The following is a 14,829-nucleotide window of genomic DNA, read 5'->3' on the forward strand; positions in this document are numbered from 1 at the left end:
GCTTAAGGAGAAAGTAGCTCAGCAGATTAACTCGATGGAAGGACAGGCTGATACCACATCCTAGTAGTGCCAGCTTCCTCTTCCTAATATGTCCATTTCTTCCATCAAGAAGGTCCCACTGTTTTGCTGCAAAATAGATGTTCCTTGCCTCTCCTTCCAACATCCTTAGAAATATGCAGAACAATACAGGGGGAGGGCCTCTTTTTGGATCCTGTGACACATCACAAAGTCCCCACTTGAGCACATTTCTCTGAGGGATAATGAGAGATGGAAAGATTGTGTGCCCTCTGTTGTTCTCAGCCTCTAAGTTTCCTCAACAAACAGCACTTTAATTCTGCATCACATGTACCTAGTAGTATATATTAGTCTGCTCAGGCTGCCAGGACAAACACCATAGACCGGGTGGCATAAACAACAGAAATTAATTTTCTCCTGGTTCTGGAGGCTGAAAGTCCATGATCAAGGCTCCAGATGACTCAGTTTGTGGTGAGAGCTCTCTTCCTGGCTTACAGACAGATGTTTTCTCGCTGTCTTCACATGGCCTTTCCTTGGTGTGCACATGTGCACATGCACGCATGCGTGCGCGCACACACACGCGCGTGCGCGCACACACGCACCAAGCTCCCCAATGTCTCTTCTTATAAGAACACTAATTCTATCAGATCAGGGCCCCACCCTTATGACCTCATTTAACCTTAATTCTTCCTTAAAGACCTCACCTCCAAATACAGCCATACAAAAGGCTTGAGAAAAACTCCAGTATAAGCAGTGAGAGGTAAGGTAAATGACGTAAGGTTATTTTTATATTTATTTAAATTGAGAGAATTTATCAGCAACATTTAGTCAAATATCTCCTAATAAATTTGGCATGAAAATCTGAACACGTGCTAAGTCAACTATCACATGAAGCATTAATCCTCCTGGCATTACTCTAATGTTCGCCAAGAAGGGTTTCATCTTGCAGAACATCTATCCTGCACAGCAAAGCAGATGAGGAGGTCTTCATTCTGTAACTCCTTCCTTAAAATGAAATATCAATTATAATTGTTTTGCCTAAATTCTAAAGTGTCTCTTAAAGGAAGTTTGGAATTACTACTCTTTTTAAAAAAACAAGTTTATTTACTTGTTTGTTTATCTTTGGCTGCGTTGGGTCTTCGTTGCTGCGCACGCGCTTTCTCTAGTTGCGGAGAGCGGGGGCTACTCTTCGTCGTGGTGCACGGGCTTCTCACTGCGGTGGCTCCTCTTTGTTGCAGAGCAAGGTCTTCAGTAGTTGTGGCTCGTGGGCTTAGTTGCTCCGCACGTGGCATGTGGGGTCTTCCCGGACCAGGGCTCAAACCCGTGTCCCCTGCATTGGCAGGCGGATTCTTAACCACTGCGCCATCAGGGAAGTCCTAGAATTACTACTCTTAGTCAATATTCAGAAAGGGAAATTTTGATGACAAATCAATAACATATTGCTTTAAATATTTTATAGAAAGTGTTTTAAATAAGATACTTGAAACGATAATCATTTTTTCAATAACCAATTTCCAGTACTTGCATTTAGGTTCAACTTTGCCTACCAAAAACCTTGAAAGAGCCGATGTACATCTACACTAGCAATAAAAACAGTCATAAGTCCTTTAAGTGGTGCTTGGGTGAAATCAACTTCTAAATACTCAGCTACAATGACATGGCAGGGTTTCTTAATCAGAACTGTTTTGGTTTTGAGCAATAGAAAGCTACTCAAGCCATCTTGAAAATATACTATATAAAGGGTTTATTATAAGTAATTAGGGTATCACAAGGAACCTCAAGAATGGGGCAGTGTGAAGAATTAGACAACTAAACAAGAAAACTAAATTAGAAAACGAAGCCTCTGCATTCTTACTTGGGGACTCTGTGGCCTCCTGTGTTCATCACATTTGTCTCTGCGGACCTCCCTCCCTGTGCTCATAGTGAAACGATGGCCCCCATTCGCTCTCAAGTATAATCATAACGTAGACCTGAAAATGTATGAATTTCAGGTAGTCATATCTAACAACTAGGCTCAAGGCTCAGGAGTAAAGGTGATTTTTTTCAACAATTATCTAAAAAGTTTAGAATTCTTATTTTCATTCACCAAACTCAGGAAGGAAACAATTTTCCAGTTGGTTTATCGCTGGAGTTTCATGAGATTAAATGCAAGTCTGAGGGATGTGATGGTTTCTTTTTCCAAACCACCATATTTGGAAATATAAGACATGCTCCAATTTTACAAAGAAATCTTTCATTGGAAAAATTAAATACTTGTCATCACATGTGTATTGACCCTGCCTTGCTCTCCTTCCCTTCTTCCCGGGACCCCTTCATCAGCCCCCGGCCTCTGGCCCCCGTGGCTCTTTGCCTGCATCCCAGGCAGCACTGCCCACTCTTAACTGTCCCTCCTGAGATACGAGGTGAGGTCAGAGCCCGGGCTTTCCACCACCAGGGACAAAGATCATGTTGCTTTAAACACTCCAAATTAGTTTTAAACAAGTGAGGGGAAGATGAAGGCTTGGCTGGCTTATCTGTGGAATAGGCAAATTCAGATCCAGGTGATGACAGATAATCGAGACAATTCCATTTCTGGACTTGTTTTCCTGAATTAGCCAGACAATTAACTCGGCAATTAAAGCTCACCAGATAATCTCATCATCTTTCATTTGGCAGCTTTTCGAGACAAAGCATGGCTACTTGCTTCATTGGGAGCAAATGCTGATTTTGTACTTAACCTGCCCTGTCATAGGGCACAGAAGACTCCTGGTGACTAACAGAGAAAGAATCGGAAAACAGGAGTTAGGTACAAGTTTCAACCTTTAGAGAATGAGGAGCCTTTGGGTTAAGGCTCTCCTTACATCATTTAAATCTTTGAAATGAATCACGACTGATTCATGGCCCAGCTATTTTATTTTATTTATTTATTTTTAAACTGTATTTAATTAATTTATTTATTTATGGCTGTGTTGGGTCTTCGTTGCTGCACGCGGGCTCTCTCTAGTTGCGGCGAGCAGGGGCTACTCTTCATCGCGGTGCACGGGCTTCTCACTGTGGTGGCTTCTCTTGTTGTGGAGCACGGGCTTTAGGTGTGCGGGTTTCAGTAGTTGTGGCTCACAGGCTCAGTAGTTGTGGCACATGGGCTTAGTTGCTCCGCGGCGTGTCGGATCTTCCCCGACCAGGGCTCAAACACGTGTCCCTTGCACGGGCAGGTGGATTCTTAACCACTGCGCCACCAGGGAAGTCCCCTAGCTATTTTATGTCTAAAGGACTGACATCTTGATTTTTAAATTGACAACAGTAAAAAGTGAAAGTCTTTCTTTGAGAAACTGGTATCCTTTCAGATCATTTCTGTATCTCTCCAGAAATTATGTTGCAAAAGGCTAATGATATATAATCAGATTTACAGAGCAAATCAGTTCACATCATTTCATTTGCTTCTACTAATATGCTTACTGGTTATGCAAAGGAAAATATATTGTTGTTCCCATCTCAGAAATAGAGAAAGTGGCACAAAGCCCTTTTAGAGTCCCGGCCCACAGATCACTGGCGTTTACAACAGGGAGTGAGCGGTGGAGCCCTGCCTCCCATGTTGTGACGTGCTACCGTTTTTCCTATTTCCTGGCTCTCTGTGTTGAAACGCTTCATGCCGTCAGTTGGGAAATGCCTTCATTAGAAATACAGTTTCGTCATTCTGACCTTCTGGAAGTGGTTGTAAAATGACCGATCCCCGTGTTCCGGTTTGTGTTGGGACGTTTCAGAGCTGGGCGGCCCAGAAGATAATTTCGGGGCAGTAGGACTAGCAGGAAACTCCCAGGAGGTGGGAAAGCACTGAATTATCAGCACCATCAACACCACCAACAAACACTCCCAAGAATCTACTGCAGGCTAAGTCTGGAGACAGAAGACCAAAAGAGACAAATAATCATGACGGAAACACTGCCCTCAAGGAGTTTCCGAGGAGGTGTGGGTCATCAACGTAAACTAAATGACAATGTAAAGTAATAAGGCTAGGTGTACGGTGAGCACATTTTTCAAATGGAATTTGGGCGCTGTGGACTAAGGGTACTTATGGGGGCGGGACCTCTTATTTCATTGCCAATCAGCAGATGAAGCTCAGAAGAAGGGGTGGTTCTTAAGCACCTGTGCTGGTTGGTTAGACCTTGCGGAGGAGGCGTGGCTTGAAGGGAAGCCTTCAAAGAACACTGGAGCATAGACACGCAGAAGGAGGTACGGAAGGCATAACAACAAAACCGGAGATGGCACGGGTGCGGGACTTCCACGTAATGTTAGTTGGAATAGAGGGAATAAGTCATTAAGAAATAAACTTGGGGGCTTCCCTGGTGGCGCAGTGGTTCAGAATCCGCCTGCCAAGGTAGGGGACACGGGTTCGAGCCCCGGTCCGGGAAGATCCCACGTGCCGTGGAGCAGCTAAGCCCGTGCGCCACAACTACTGAGCCCGTGCGCCACAACTACTGAAGCCCGCGCTCCTAGAGCCCGTGCTCTGCAATGAGAAGCCCACGCACCGCAACAACGAAAAGTAGCCCGCCCTCACCGCAACTGGAGAAAGCCCGCGCGCAACAACGAAGACCCAACACAGCCAAAAATAAACAAACAAAATAACTAAATTTAAAAGAAGGAAACTTGAAGAGCACTTCAGGGCCAGGTGGTAGAGGGCTTTGAATGCCAGCTAAGGACATACGAGTTCACAGGTAGCGAACGGGCTGAACTTGGGTGGATGCAATTAGGAAGTGATTTTACTTACCACCACTTGCTGAAAATATACTCCAAATAGGATTTCTCCTCTTCACCCCTTGAGTGACTTTTTTAGCAAGGTTCCTAGTTTTCAGGGCAAACGTAGGGCTCTGACTAAATATAAATAAACATGTCACCCCCCCATCCGGTCAGAGCTCCTCTCTTGGCCTCAGCTCAGGCCAGACCTCTGGTTCGGGAGCCAGCAATGGGTGGGCGTCCGGTCTGTTCCTGCTCTATAGCCTCCCCACTACGGCTCTTGGCTTCTTTCGGGTTGGAGACAGGGGCAGGTAGGGATTAGAGGGAAAGTGGCAAAGTCTATTTCTCACATCTGGTGATGTCTGTAATTCTCGTTTGGCCACCTAATGTGTGGCGGGCATCCAAATGCTGGCTCTTTCACACAGCACGTAGCGAGCTCTTTGGAAGCCCCACTGGGTGTCCTGTTACAGCACTGTTCCTGGCCTTTATCACCTCCATCCCCTGGTGGGTCACCCACAGTGTCCCTCTGTAGGGATCTAGGCAGACGGTTCTCTCGGATGGGGTTCTTCCAAGACCATCCTTTCCCAGCTACCCGCCATGGCACTCACTTTGTCCACTGGAAACATCGCACATCCTTGCTCCAGAATTGGACAAAGCTCCACGGACAGCAGACTGTTCCCGTTGCTGCCTCTTCTTCCTGCCCTGACACCATGGGCAACTCCAGCTCGGCTCCCCACCCCACCCGATGAATTTTCCAGGGGAGAGTTAGACACTAGCCCCTACCTTCCTCCTGTATGACCCCATTTCCTGGGGACATTTTCTCCCCCAGACGTTATGTTTCCACATTAGTAGCAAAACATCCGGCTGGAAAGTGAGATTCCAATCTCGCCTCTTGTAGATAGCTCCAATCTCTATAAAGGAGTCAACTGGGATCCCTTCTTTTGGTTTGGAGGTGGGAGGGGAAGCAAAACTACAAGACTTTCTAGTCACATTTGAGTTCCTTACTGCCAAGAAGCTCACTGATGAATCTCCTCTGTTACAAAGGCTGGAAATGGGGGACGGTATTGATGAGTGATGGGTCCGTTTGGTCACCTCTTAGTCCTGCAGGGATGTGTCTCGTCTCTTTCTTAAATATGGGTGCATTGTCACCCGTCGTCCAAGCCTTGAGGCTTTCACTGAAATATTGACACAAAATCTCCCCCCACATCCTGTGACAGGGGAATTGGGAGACCAAGGAGGAGGAAGACACGAGGGAAGGGAACACATTTAAATTTTCTTCATTACAATTTGCCTGGGACTCTAGTGGTCTGTCTGTGAGCTTCTTTAAACCGTCCTAAATGATACCATTGGCTTGTTGGCTTGTTGGGCTGTGGCGGCCTGAACTGAACTTGAGTGAGCACTCATAGGCCCTAAAGCCTGCAGTTTTGTCTCTTTGCATCATCGGTATCGTATGTCCAGCCACACGAGTCCATCTACCTCTTTCCTGCTTCGCATTAAGAATCGTTCTGATGCTTTATTTTCGAGCAGCTGCTATCGAATATTCTTTCAAGCTGAGCCTAAATGAATATTTATGCACCTAAATGTGGGTATTATTTTCTCTCCCGAGTTATGTTCCTTAAAGTAAATCTGTTTTCAGCCACGAATGCCTGTATCCCGTCTCCACCATGAGTTTTCAGTACGTTCCCCTCGGATGTGTGCTTTCCACGCGGATTACGGCATCTGAGGTATCGTGTGGGAACGCTTGGGGTTTCGGTTTTTTTAATTTTTAAAAATGTTTTGAACATTATAGCAGTAGTCCATGCTTCTAATAACAAGTGCAACAACATGGAACGAACATATATAGAAGACAAAAGCGAATCGTCTCCTCTTCTTCTACCTCTGCCCCAACGCCATCCATTCACTGCAGCTACCCTGAGATAACCAACGTCAGTATTTTGTTAACACATATACAAATATATATTCAGATATGTTGGGGGTTTATCTGTTATCATACTTTATACAGTTCCAGATTTTCCAAGATTCAGTACTGAATCCCAACTTTAAGTGCCCTCAGCCCACGCAACCCAACTTACTTTTTTTTAATCTGACAGTTTATCATAGATTTCTCTGCAAGTTAGTAGATCTATGTCTATAAAAACGTTTTCTAATTTCTTCATACATAATATCCCTCACACACGCGATTTTACATAGAAGGGTTTATTCTGTGTATACTAGAGTGCGTTCACTTTGCTTAGTCTTTCCATATTATTTATTTATCCGCATCCTCTCCTTCTCTGTCTCCTGCTCCCCTATTCCTCTGACCACCCCCTTCTCCTCCAGGGAATTTGTGCAAACACGATGATGCATATTTTTCTGTGTTTTTCTCCAGACATATAACTATACCTAGATATGTAGATTTTAAACCATTATTTGCTTTGCAAAAATGAGATGATATTATATACTCTGCTCTCATACCTTAGTTTTGTCTTGCAATAATGTCTCATCCAAATCCCTTTTATGTCGACTGACAGACTGCTAATGTATTCTTCTTCGTGGCTGCATAATATTTCACAGTGTGAACGAATGTAACATATTCAGCCATTCCTCTCTCAGTGGATGTGCACTTTGCTTCAAATCTTTTTCACTATGAATGACCGCATGTGGGATCTTCATTGAGGCATGCAGGATCTTTTGTTGTGGCACACAGGCTTCTCTCTAGTTGTGGCATGCAGGTTTTCTCTTCTCTAGTTGTGGTGCGCCGGTTCCAGAGCGGGTGGGCTCTGTAGTTTGTGGCACACGGGCTCTAGTTGGGGTGCATGAGCTCAGTAGTTGTGGCATGCAGGCTTAGCTGCCCCGCGGCATGTGGGATTTTAGTTCCCTGACAAGGGATCGAACCCATGTCCCCTGCATTGTAAGGTGGATTCTTGACCACTGGACCACCAGGGAAGTCCCCTATTTCTGAGTTCTTTATTCTAAACCATTGAACTACGTGTCTTTCCCTTTTCCAAATCCACACTCTCTTAGTCACTGTAGCTAGATTACAAGCCTTACTATCAAGTGGAGTGATCCCTCCCCTTTTATTATTCTTTGTCAAGATAGTTTAGCTATTCTAGGACCTGTTCCATATAAATTTTAGAATAAGTTTGTCTATGTCTTAAAAAATCTTTGCTGGGATTTTGATAGGAGCTGCATTGAAGCTACAGGTTGATTTGGGGAGAACTGACATCTTTACTGTTTGGTCTCCCAGTCCGTGAACACAGAATGTCACTTTATTTATTTAGGTCTTCTTTTATTTCATCAACATTTTACAGTTTTCAGTGTACAGATCATCTACATGTTTTGTTAAACATATACCTAAGTATTTCATTTTCTTTGGGGTGATTGTAAATGGTATTGTGTTTTAAATTTCTTTTCCACATGTTCACTGTTAGTATGTGGAGATACCCTGGGTTTTGTGTGTTGATCTCTTATCCTATGATCCTGCTGAACTCAGTTCTAGGGTTTGTTTGTTTGTTGCAGATTCCTTGGGATTTTCTATGTACACAATTGTGTTATCTGGCAATAGGGATAATTTTATTTCTTCCATTCCAAATGATATGCTTTTTATTTTATTCTTGCCCTAGAGCAGCGACTAGATGTTCCAGTACTACGTTGAATAATAAAATAGTAATAAAAGGGGACATCCTTGTCTTGTTCCCAATATTAAGAAGAAAGCATTTGGTCTTTCACCATTAAGTGACATTTTAGCCATAGGATTTTGTAGATTCTTTGTGAAGATAAGGTAATTCCTCTGTATTCCTATCTTGCTGAGATTTTTTTTAAAAATCATGAATGGGTGTTGGATTTTGTCAAATGCCTTTTCTTTGTTAATTGACATGATCATTATGATCCTATGTTTTTTCTTCTTTAGTCTGTTGATATAGTGATTACATTGATGGATTTTCAAATGTTGAACCAGCCTTATATACCCAGAGTAAATCCCACTTGGTCATGGTGGATAATTTTTTTTAAATACTATGTTGGAATCAATTTGCTAATATTTTGTCAGAATTTTTGTATCTAAGTTCAAGAGAGATACTTGTCTGCAGTTTTCTTTTGTTTTACTGTCTTTTTCTGATTTTATATCAAAGTAATACTGGCCTCCTAACACATGAGTCAGGAAATATTCTGTTTCTATTTTCTCAAAAAGACTATGTAAAACTGGTATTAATTCTTCTTTAAATGTTTGATGATCTCTCCAGTGAAGACATCTGGGACTGGATTTCTTTTAGGGAATTTTAAATTACAAATTCAGTTTTTTAATGGCTGTAGAATGATTTAGTTTCTCTATTTCATCTTGATTGAATTTTGGTAGTAGGTGGTTTTTAAGAAATTTGTCCATTTCTTTTAAGTTGTCAAACTTATGAACATAAAGCTGTTCATGGGATTCCTTGAAGGATTTAGAGTAGCATCCCTGATATTCTGTTTTGTGTCAGCTCTCTACTTTTGTCAGTCTTGTTAGAGATGATCAATCTTAGTGATTTTTTTTTAAGAACCAGCTTTTTTTTTCATTGATTTTCTATGTTTTTCTATTTCCAATTTCATTAATTTTTGTTCTTTTTTTTTTAAGTCTCCTTCTACTTGCTGGGGCCTTATTTTGTTTCTCTCCTTTTAGTTTCTTGAGGTAGGCACTTAGATGACTGGTTTAAGACCTTTACTTGCTTCTAATGTGAGTGTTTGATGCTATAAATTTCCGTCTCAGCACTGCTTTGGCTGCATCACACATATTTTGATATGTTGTATTTTTACTTTCCATTATTTATATTTTAAAAAAATTTCCATTGAGACTTTCTTTTTGACCCATGGGTTCTTTAGAATTATGTTGCTTGATTTCCCCATGTGCAGAGGAACTAAGACCTCTGGCCAACAGCCGTCCAACTTGCTGGTCGTATGCGTGACCCATCTTGGGTGCAGATTCTGCAGCCCCAGGTAAGTCTTTAAGTGACTGTAGCCCTGGCCCACACCGTGAGTTCATCTTTGTAGCCTCCTAGCTAAGCCACTCTTGATCCACAAAAACTGTGAGAGATGATTAGTATTGCTTCAAGCCCCTAAGTTCTGGGGTAATTTGTTATCTATCATGGATAATTAATACAATATAAGCGCTGTTCAGATTAATTTGTTATTTTAGCTCACTTTCTCAAGTTTTTTCCTCAACTGGTGGTTTGTCTATGATATATTCTCTGAATCCTTGTATATTTACAAGTATCTTTCATTCAAACTGATGGGTAAGTGATAATTCATCTGGGTATAGAATTCTTGGATTTCAATCCTTTTCTCTTAGCACTTTGCAAGGTTTGCTCCACTGTCTTTTAACCTCCAAAATTGAAGATAAATCACATGCCTGTCTGATTCTCTTTCTTTATAGTTTGCTCATTTATTTTTCTGGAAACTCATAAGATTTTATCTTTATGTTGAAGTTCAAAAATTTTACTCATATATGCCTAGATATGGTTCTTGTTAATTATGCCTGGAACTTAGCCATTTGAAGTTGCAGACTCTGGTCTTTCTTCAATGCAAAAATATTTTCTTCTATTTTTATCTCTTCTCCACCTGCTCCTTGCCCTCCTTCTAGAATCTATCCTCCAAGGTCTATCTTCCAACTCTCTCATCTTTATGTTTTTGTTTGTTTATGCATTTTCTATCTCTTTGTACTTTTGCTCTGTCATTTGAGATTTTATTCCATTGAATTTTCCAGGCCTCTAATTTGAGTCTCAGCAATGGCCTTCATTTTATTAAAATTTTAGTCAGAAAATAAAGGTTTGATTAATCTAGAGAGCCTCTTTTATGCTGCACATAGATCTCCTTCGTGTTCTTATTAGTTTTTTCTTACTGTTTTTCTTACAAGTTGTTGTCTGTCTCTTCCAGCAGCTCTATTTCCTAAGGGACTTAATCTGATAGCTTGATTTGCTCCTTCTCTTTCTGGTTGTGGAATTCCTGGGAGAAGCTTAAGCATCAGTGGTGCAGGGAGGATGGAAGGACAATGGTCTCTGATTGTCTGATGGCATAGCAGCAGACAGGTCCTCAGGAAGGAAACCCTTTTGCTCCCTGATCTCTTTTAATTCTCCTGGCCTCGGTTTGGTTCTTCTCCAGCTCTTTGGGGTCAACAATATACCCATGTACAAGGGGCAGAAAGCAACCTGCTGGCAGGCCAACTAACATGGCACAATCAGGGGGTCTGTCTACTAGACATCACCGTCTTTAGTTCTTCACATCAGTTCTATCCTACCCTGCCCCCCAACCTCTGTCCTGCCCAGAGTGAAGAAGTCATCACACAGGTCTGTGATTCCTACCCCTCTTGCCTACTGAGTGGCCCCAGCAGGAGTTGGAATGCAGTTGGAGTTGGAAGCAGAGGGAACGTGAGAGACAGTAAGCTGCAATCTTCCCCGTGTGTAAATTTCAAATTATTTTTTCACGTTCATTCAGATCATCTTTCATGCTAAGTAGATAGTGTGCAAATAAAGTTTTTGTGAGTCATCTAAACATAAAAACATACTTGGAACTACAATTCCAAGAACACTTTATAGACTCCTTACAGAACTGCAGCCAACCAGATGATTTTTGTTCAGACTCTCCAATGTGAATGTTTATGTGTAGACATCAAGCATGAGAAATGTCAGACCTGGCATAAAAACGGAACAAACGGCGGAATCTATGGTTTTAGAAAAGAACGGTTATTTGATCTCCGTGCAAACCTCAGCATATTTCTTCTCTCTCTCTCTCTCTTTTTTATCCTCTGGAAAGCTATAATTTGAATTTTAGAGCAGTAGTTAGGAGCAAAACGCTCATCAAAATCAGAAAACCATACATTAAACCCTCTCATGAGTGAGGCACTCTGTAAAGCAGAACCCAGCACCCGTTTCTGAAGACTCGAAGCACTTTTTCCGACCCCAGCATGAGCCCCTCACTGGCCCAAATTTCTTCTTGCTGATCCCAGGATTTCCCCAGATGGCTCCCCATTCTTGGCTATGAACAGTGTGGCTTCTCTTCCAGAAATCCCATTCTCCAAGGTTAGCCTCAAAGGGGGCTACTCCTGCCATTTTTGAAGCCAGACACGAGCCTTTTCATTTGAAGGGTTTTCACTGCTCCACGTTACTGAGAAACAGGGAATTAAAAGTAAACAAATGTTGGAAAAGTTACAGAAGTTTAAGAACTTACCAAAAGTTATCTTAAATACGTGTCCTTAGGCCGCAGTAAAATGTAGCTGAGGCTGGGATGTCTCATCCAGCGTCTTTCTTTGGTTGCTCACATAGAGAGTTGTAAGCGCCACAGCCTTGCGGGCCTTCCCCGTTCTGTTTCTATCACTCTTATTCCTCTGGCTACAGCTCAGGGAGACTTCCTCTCCCAGGCCCCCACCCTGAGCCCCTCTCCTTTTCTATCAGGTTCGGATATTCTGATGATCTTATTGGAGTAGAACTTTGGGTGCCCTAGTAATTCAACCAAATGCCTACAGGCATTTGAAGTGGGTCATTTATATCCCCAGAGCAGTTCTGTGTCTATAACCTTCATACAGGACATGTCACTAAATTATTCTTTAACAAGTATCACAGATGGAGGGAATTATAAAGCAATTATGAAGTCAGTGTCCTTAGTTTTCAGTAACCATCAGGCTCACGTGTAAGTCACAGCTCCAAATCCAAGTGGGGTAATGTAAGTTGGAGAAGAGGTTCAAAGCAAATTCAAATGATTAAGGACTTCCCTGGTGGTGCAGTGGTTAAGAATCCATCTGCCAATGAACATGGGTTCAAGCCCTGGTCTGGGAAGATCCCATATGCCGTGGAACAACTAAGCCCATGTGCCACAACTACTGAGCCTGTGCTCTAGAGCCCGCGAGCCACAACTACTGAGCCTGCGTGCCACAACTACTGAAGCCTGCGTACCACAACTACTGAAGTCCGCATACCACAATTACTGAAACCCACACGCCTAGAGCCCGTGCTCCACAACAAGAGAAGCCACCGCAACAAAGAGTAGCCCCTGCTCGCCACAAGTAGAGAAAGCCCAGGTGCAGCAACGAAGACCCAATGCAGCCAAATATAAAATAAATATTTTTAAAAATTAGAAAGAAAATTCAAATAATTACTAAAGGTCTGGAAAATAAGAATATACTAAGAAGATAAATAGTTTATCAACCTTGGTACTATTAACACTGGAGGATAATTCTTTGGAGGGCTGTGTGCATGTGTGTCTGTGTGTGTCCGGTCTGTGTGTGTGTCCGTGTGTGTGTGTGTGTGTGTGTGTAGAACCATCCTGCACATTGTAGGGTGTTTAGAGCATCCCTGCCCTCTACCCACTAGATGCCAGTAGCATTTGCCCTCCAGCTGTGACAACCAAAAAAGTCTGCAGACATTGCCAAATGTCCCCTGGGGATAAAATCACCCCAGTTGAGAATGACTGGGTTAAAGGAGTTAAGATATTCAGCACAGGGCGAGAGATAAATTAGGAGTTTGGGGTTAACATGTATATATAGAATAGTTAAAAAACAAGGACCTACTGTATAGCACAGGGAACTATATTCAATATCTTATAATAACCTACAATGGAAAAGAATCTGAAAAAGACTACGTGTATATATACAATTGAAAATATATACAATTGAATATATATACAATTGAAAATATACATATACATCTATATATAAAACGGAATCACTTTGCTGTATACCTGAAACCAACATAACATTGTAGATTAACTACTTCCATTTAAAAATGGTTTTTAAAAAAGAAATCATAAAAAAGATATTCAGCACAAAGCAGAGCTTTTAATACAGGGTTCAAATACATGAAGGGGTCTCACACTGATGTCAGTAGCTTTCTAATTCCACTGAGGACAGAGGAATTTCAACCCAACGGATTTGGATAAAACACAGTTGATTAACTTCTTGTGAGGCTTGTTACGTAACCACATGGGTTACTAAAAAGGACAGGAATTCCCTCCTCTGCCCATTTTTAAAAAAATTAATTAATTTATTTATTTATTTTGGCTGCGTTGGGTCTTCGTTGCTGCCCGCGGGCTTTCTCTAGTTGCGGCGAGCGGGGGCCACTCTTCGTTGCAGTACAAGGGGCCACTCTTCGTTGCAGTACAAGGGCTTCTCTTTGCAGTGGCTTCTCTTGTTGGGGAGCACGGGCTCTAGGCGTGAGGGATTCAGTAGTTGTGGCGCGTGGGCTCAGTAGTTGTGGCTCGCGGGCTGTAGAGTGCAGGCTCAGTAGTTGTGGCGCATGGGCTTAGTTGCTCCGCGGCATGTGGGGGTCTTCCTGGACCAGGGCTCGAACCCGTGTCCCCTGCACTGGCAGGTGGACTCTTAACCGCTGCACCACCAGGGAAGTCCCTGCCCATCTTTAAGATGAGATAAGCCCTTTGTTTCTAAGGTAACTCTGCTGCGGTAGTTCGTTAGAGAAGATGTGATAGAACACCTTTCCGTTCCCCTCTGCCTGTGTCCCTTGATCTGGCACAAGGCAGGAGCCTTGCAGGGTTCGCGCACGTGCTACCAGCACCACCCTGTCGATCAAACGGGCCTTTGCCAAACAGACAATGTGAAGAATGGGTGTTGTTATTATTTTGACCTTATTAGGAAGAACAGAGGAATCCATAAAAGCGTCCTTCAGTGTTTTCTTTTGAAGATACATCTTAAAGGACTTGGAAGAAGTGTATCAGTTCTAAGTTCCACTGGGTATTATCTTACCCTGAATTATTTATTCACTGTAAGTGGTAAGAAGAAGTATTGTTGAAGTCTTTTAAGAACCACAGGGTGAGAACAAGAGGTCTGTGTAAAAGGAGAGTTTGACTTCCTAGAAAAGAAGCTGTTAGAAAGAGGAAGAAATGGCTTGATGCCTTTTAAACTTATTTATCTTCCCACATCGTTCCAGAAAGATTTAAGGCTGAATTCTTGATAATGACGGAGTTTTTAAGCTCTTAAATCTACAGTAATATTCGTTACTGAGCAATGTGTGACAAAGAGTTCTTGCAGCCTGCAATCAGACTAGGGCTTCACATTCTGGCAGGACAGTGTAGAACAACGACGCTTTGTAGATCTCTGCTCTGTAATAGCTCGTTCATGCAAATAGATGAACTAGTCAGATATTTTACTTG

Source organism: Kogia breviceps, chromosome 1 (genome assembly GCF_026419965.1).
Source record: "Kogia breviceps isolate mKogBre1 chromosome 1, mKogBre1 haplotype 1, whole genome shotgun sequence".
NCBI classification, from domain to species: domain Eukaryota; kingdom Metazoa; phylum Chordata; class Mammalia; order Artiodactyla; family Physeteridae; genus Kogia; species Kogia breviceps.